At 44.3% G+C, this 6,882-nt stretch overlaps 1 pseudogene across 1 annotated transcript; it reads right to left on the bottom strand.

Moving 5' to 3' along the window:
- Positions 1 to 945: 945 nt before the first annotated feature.
- Hmgb1-rs17 (high mobility group box 1, related sequence 17) lies at positions 946 to 2,392 on the bottom strand (annotated as a pseudogene). The gene has a single exon (NR_033589.1). The product of NR_033589.1 is annotated as a high mobility group box 1, related sequence 17 (transcript).
- Positions 2,393 to 6,882: the final 4,490 nt, after the last annotated feature.

Genomic DNA, 6,882 nt, shown 5'->3' with positions numbered 1-6,882 from the left:
GAACTTCAGCTGCCTGGGAGAGCTTCTCCTCACCACTGTTTTCCAGGACTACTCCTCATGGGACTCTAGTCCAGCCAATTCTCTCTGTGGCTCCTTTTGTTGAGCTCCTTCATGAGCCATTATAGTAACTAAGTTCTCCATGTCTCTGGCCATTAAGAGACACCATCTTGACTTGGCCATTTCATAAAACCATTATCTCCATTGTCATGAAGAGAACAGTTCCATCATGGCATCTGGACGGTAGACCTCACCACCATTTCAAAGGATTCTTGCACTTCTTCTCAGTATAGAACTGTACAGAATAGAATAGTACTATATATGTATATAGAACAATAGAGTATAGAATAGTACTGTATATGAATATAGGACAGTATTGTATAGTACTGTATATGTATATAGAACAACATAGTATAGTACTATATATGTATATAGAACAGTATAGTATTATATATATATAGAACAGTATAGTATTATATATGTATATAGAACAGTATAGTATAATACTGTATATGTATATAGAACAGTATAGTATATACTTATTTATAAGCAAAAGGAGTACATTCTGATCTCTGCAGGGAACACAGATAACTTGCAGATAATTTCCTCCCAACCCAGATTTGCCTCTGAGACTTTAATATCACCTTCAACATGTGCCAAATCACCTCTGGCATCACCATCTATTTTAATGTGGGCCACACCTCCCCCTACAAAGGTTCCAAAAGCCATTTCAATAGCACATTACAATGGATTCCATTGCCAGGGCATGGATCATTTTATTTATTTATTTAATAAAAAAATTGTGCTGGGGTGGTGGTGCATGCGTTTAATCCCAGCACTCAGGAGGCAGAGGCAGGCGAATTTCTGAGTTTGAGGCCAGTCTGCTCTACAAAGTGAGTTCCAGGACAGCCAGTGCTATACAGAGAAACCCTGTCTCAAACAAAAAACAAAAAAATTGAATTTACTTAGAAACATTCAGAATGTCAACATAACAGCCGCATCTTTTTTTCCCCAATTACAGAGTGGTATTCAGTTAACAGAACAACAATTATCTTTGTATAAGCTTCATCAGAGACTACTGAAGATGAAAAAAATAGAACCCCCCCCCCAAAAAAAAAGAAATACAAAACAAAACAAAAACCAAACTACTGTCCCCGTATATAACTAATTTGTGCTGTGCACCAACAAGAATCTGCTTTAAATTTCCATTCCAGGGCTGGTGAGATGGTTCAGCTGGTAAGAGCACCAACTATTCTTCCAAAGGTCCTGAGTTCAAATCCCAGCAACCACATGGTGGTTCATAACCATCCGTAAGGATGGAGTGTCTGAAAACAGCTACAGTGTACTTATATTTAATAAATAAATAAATCTTTAAAAAAATTTCCATGCCAATTTACAACACCCAGACTGTACAAGGCAAGGTGAGTGGCCATTGAAAATACCACCAGGACAGGGCTATCTCAAAACACATTCAGTAGTGTGTTAACTATACAAAAAAAGACACTGTACAGTTTAAAAACAAATCTTACACAGCCTTACATTTCAATTTTTTTTTTCCTTAAAAGGAGTGAGTTGTGTTCAGGGGGGTTAAATGCTTTATAGACAAGGAAAAAGCTGCGCTAGGACCAACTTATTCATCATCATCATCTTCATCTTCCTCATCCTCTTCTTCCTCATCCTCTTCATCCTCCTCTTCCTTCTTTTTCTTGCTCTTTTCAGCCTTGACCACCCCCTTTTTCGCTGCAGCAGTATTTCCTTTAGCTCGGTAGGCAGCAATATCCTTTTTGTACTTCTCCTTCAGCTTGGCAGCCTTCTTCTCATAGGGCTGCTTGTCTTTCGCTGCAGTGTTGTTCCACATCTCTCCTAGTTTCTTTGCAACATCACCAATGGATAAGCCAGGATGCTCGCCTTTGATTTTGGGGCGGTACTCAGAACAGAACAAGAAGAATGCCGAAGGAGGCCTCTTGGGTGCATTGGGGTCCTTGAACTTCTTTTTGGTCTTCCCTTTGGGGGGGATGTAGGTTTTCATTTCTCTTTCATAACGAGCCTTGTCAGCCTTTGCCATACCTTCAAATTTCCCCTTTTCTTTAGCAGACATGGTGTTCCACCTCTCTGAGCACTTCTTGGAGAACCCTGAGAAGTTGACAGAAGCATCCGGGTGTTTCTTCTTGTGCTCCTCCCAGCAGGTTTTCACAAAGAGCGCATATGAGGACATTTTGCCTCTCGGCTTCTTAGGATCTCCTTTGCCCATGTTTTCCTCCGCGAGGCACAGAGTCGCCCAGTGCCCGTCTGGCTCTCGCTTGCCCCGGCGCTGTCTCTATGGAGCTGAATGTACTACAATGGCTGTGAGAGCCGGAGCCAGATGCAGCCTCCTCACTCTCTCCTCTCTGTCCAGGGCATGGATCTTAAGTCACAGGATAGTTCTTTCTTATTACTCTCAGCATCACCATCCCATCCAGCATAGCATACTGACCCCCCACTGCACTCCCTGAGCTGACCTTTCAGACAGTGAAACTCCCTCTGTGAGAACTCTCCTTCCTTGGCAGGGTCAATACCTCATAGTCAGGTCACAGTGAGGTTTGTCTCTTATGATCAGTCCAGTGACAAGAAGGGAACAGGTCACTGGAGCAGGAACGAGCAAGTACTGTCTTGGCAAGCATATGACATCTGCTTTACTTAAAGCCTCTTTGCGATCTATAAGCGAGGGATAAACTGCTGTTCTGTAGCAAAAGACTGGTTCCTTCGGCAGACACAGAGGGCTTGCACTTCTCAAGGGCACCTATGAGATCTTGTCCTGTTTGCTTCTAGGCCCTGCCTCTGGCCTAGAAGATGCAATGAGGCTAAACCCCGAGCTTCCCTGAAGCTCTTACCGCTAGAGGCTGCCTGGTCTTAAGCACTGTATCCTCTGCCTTCTGGAAGCAGATGTTTTGAAGTGGTACCCAGGAGGCTCTCTGACCTTTATACCTGACTCGTTATTTTTCTTTACCGTGAGTCAGTGATGCGCAGAAACAGCCATCCAGTGTCACAGTCCACATGATTATCATCCCTCTCATTTTAAAACAACAACGAAAGCACACAAATCATTCCCTCTTCTCCTTCTGTGTCCCATCCCAACTTGCCCCCTCAAACACCTCAAGTCTACAGTCTGATGAGTTATCTGACCTCCACTTCTGCAGCCAATGAGGGAATTCCAGTGTCACACAGCCAGCAACGTCCCATGCTAGAACCCTATCTATTTTAGTTACTTTTCTGTTTGTAGCTGCAATTAAAACAGCAGAACCAAAGCAATTTATAAAAGAAGAGTTTATTTGGGGATTATACTTCTAGAGGGCTCGAGTCCAGAGGTGCAGGTGGCTGGAACAGAATCTGAGAGCTCACGTCTCTAACTACAAATGCAAATCTGAGCAAGCTAACTTAAAATGGTGGCAGTCTTTTGAGACATCAAAGCCCAATTTTCTGAGGAACCTTTAGATTGATTTCCAGAGTGGTTGTACCAGTTTGCAATCCCACCAGCAATGGAGGAGTGTTCCTCTTTCTCTACATCCTCTTCAATATGTGTTGTCACCTGAGGTTTTGATCTTAGTCATTCTGACTGGTATAAGGTGGAATCTCAGGGTCGTTTTGATTTGCATTTCTCTGATCACTGAGGACTTTGAACATTTCTTTAGGTGTTTCTCAGCCATCCGAGATTCCTCAGTTGTGAATTCTCTGTTTAGTTCTATACTCCATTTTTTTTTTTGATTGGGCTGTTTGTTTTTTTTTTTTTGGTGACTAACTTCTTGAGTTCTTTATATATTTTGGATATTAGCCCTCTATCAGATGTGGGGTTAGTGAAGATTTTTTTCCCAATCAGAAAATTGGAATAGATCTACCTGAAGGCCCAGCAATACCACTCTTGGGAATATTACCAAAAGATGCCCCACCATGCCAGAGGGGGTTCCACTATGTTCATAGCAACCTTATTTGTGATAGCCAGAAGCTGGAAACAACCTAGACGTCCCATGACAGAGAATGGATACAGAAAATGTGGTTCATTTACATAATGGAATATGACTCAGCTATTAAGAGCGAGTACAGCCTGAGTTTTGCAGGCAAATGGATGGAACTTGAAAATACCCTGAGTGAGGTAACTCAGACCCAAACAGACATGCATGGGAGAGAGAAGAAAGCAATCACAAGTGGGGAGGGAGGAAGCGACTTGGGAGGGAAAGTGGACAGGGTGGGGGGGGGTAGTGGGGGATAGAGGGGAACCTGATCTGGTATTGGGTGAGGGAAAAGGACTGAAGCCCTGAGGGCCAGCAGAAAGAACATAAACAGGAAACCTCAGGAAAAAGGAGGTTGGGGGGTGGGGGGCAGAACACACCAGAGACCTGGGAGGCCGAGAGACTCCCAGGACTCATAGGGAGGGACCTTTGATGAAATCCCTGGCAGTAGGGAGAGGGAACTTATAGAGCTGATCTCCAGCAGGAAGACAGGACACCAAGTGAGGGATGGGTCATACCTCTGACCCATAATTGTTTCTGTCTGAAAGAATTACAGTGATGGAAATGGAGAGGAGCCTGAGGAAAAGAAGGTCCAGCAACAGGCCCAAAGTGGGATCCAGTTCAAGGGGAGGTCCCAAGGCCTGACACTATTATTGAGGCTGTGGAATGCTCACAAAAAGGGATCTATCATGACTGCCTCCAACAAGCAGCTGGAAGAGTCAGATGCAGATATTTGCACCCAATCAATGGACATAAGCAGCTGACCCCTGTTGTTGAATTAGGGAAGGCTGAAAGAAGCTGATGAGAAGGGTGATTCTGTAGGATGACCAGCAGTCTTAAATAATCTGGACCTCCGAGATCTTTCAAACACTGGACCACCAGACAGACAGCATACACCAGTTCATATGAGGCCCCCAACACACATACATCAGAGGACTTCCAGGTCTGTGTTCATTCAGAGATGAAGCACCTAACCCTAAAGAGACTGGAAGCCCCAGTGAGTTTAGAGGTCAGGTAGGGTGGGGGGTGGGGACATCCATGTGGAGACAGGGGTGGGGTGGGGAGGAGGTGTGGGATGTGGAACAGTTGGAGGGTGGATGGGGAGTGGCAGGGAATGGAATATGGAGTGTAAAAACTGAATTACAAATTAAATTAAAAAATAAAAAAGAAATCTCAAAGCCCACTCCAGTGACACACTTCTTCCAACAAGGCCATACCTCCTGATCCTCCCTACATGGTTACCCACTGGGACCATATATCCAAATGTCTGAGACTTATAAGGGAGACATTTTTTTCAAATAACTACATCGTGTTTAGAGTCAGTCTCCTTGGGTCCCTTTCAAAGCCTACTGCTCCCTTCAGTTCAGTTTCCTCAAAAGCAGACTGAAGTAAGGGAAGAGAAAACCATTGCATGACTTCAGGGCAAAGGTTCAGCTTCAACCATGTACTTATTAGGACCTTGAGAGTATAAGTTACCTTGAAGGTAGACCCACACACCACAAGGGAAATGGGATTTGCCATGTACACACACACACACACACACACACACACACACACACACACACACCAGTCATTGACTAAGAGAACCTTCCAGGCAGAGGTAGACTCTCAAGTACGGTTCTCTGCAAGTACGGCCAGTTGATTCTAGTAGTCGTTGGAAGTGTTCTGAAGGGGATTGCTGGTACAAGCCAAAACTAAGGAGACGAGTTTTGTACAATGGCTATTCCTGGTTGTCAACTTGACCTTATCTGGAATGAACTACAATCCAGAGTTGGAAGGCTCACCTGTGATCCAGATCTTGAAGCTGGTGATAATGTAATAGAAAAAGGGGGTCCCAGCAAGCAAGCAAGCATCAGAACCCAGCAGCTTTGGCCATGTGGCTCTGACTTTAGAGTCTAGAATAGAAGGGATTACTGGGACAATTGATGCTGGTTAGCTGGAGCTAAAAAAATTAGTGGTGATTCGAAAGAAACCAGCATCACTGAGGTGAAATCTTCTGGGAAGTATTTTCTGAGAGCACAAAGAAGCTGTGTTCCAGAGATAGCCAAGACTGTACCTCATACTACAGCTGGACTTGGTAATGTGTAATAATCACCTAGGTGGTATTGGTTTTGAAGGCATGAAGAGGTCATGAAGAGCATTGATGCTTGGCACTGTGGTGAAGGTGCAGCCTCAGTTGCAGTTGATGGACCTGTACTGACGGGGTTCTGCAAAGAGTTGAGGTTTGGCACCACGAAGAGCATCTATGGGAGGTGAAGGCAAGTTGCAGTGGAAGACCCCAGCATATTGGAGATGCCAGTACCATGGTATGATCACCAAGAACAGCAGCAGCAGTGGAGTGGACCAACCTGAGCTTAGAGTGCTACAGAGGGCAGAGCTAGAGAAGTGATGCCAGTCCTTGGGAGGAGCCTAGAAAATCATGAGTAGATCCCAGACATTGGAACAAGAAGCTGTGAAGGAAGGTGCCTTGGAAATCCAAAGATGTTAAAGATGTCAGAGTTGTGGGATACTTGCTGAGGAAAGCTGCTAACAGGGAGTGGAACCAGCCCAAGAGAAAGAAGTTTGTTGCAGTCAACAAAGATGAAAAAGGAGTAGAGATCTGAAGAACAATTTGACATCAGCCATGGAGATGTTTGGAGTTTGCCCAGCTGGTTTTCTGTCTTGCTTTGGGGATTACAGTTAAGTGACTGGATGAACCTCAGAAGAGACTTTGAACTTTGGACTTTTAACATTGTTGAGACTGCTATAGACTTGGGGACTTTGGTTGGAATTTGGACTAGACACACTCTTTTATTATGCTATGGCTAGGTATGTCCCCTATAGACTCATGTGTTTGAAAAAGCCTATGGGGACCAGGAAGTGGAATGTGATGGTTTGTATATGCTTGGTCCAGGGAGTGGTA

The sequence above is a fragment of the Mus musculus genome, chromosome 8 (assembly GCF_000001635.26).
Source record: "Mus musculus strain C57BL/6J chromosome 8, GRCm38.p6 C57BL/6J".
Taxonomy (NCBI): domain Eukaryota; kingdom Metazoa; phylum Chordata; class Mammalia; order Rodentia; family Muridae; genus Mus; species Mus musculus.
Note: the sequence above shows the minus strand (reverse complement) of the source record. Positions and strands in the feature narration are given on the sequence as shown.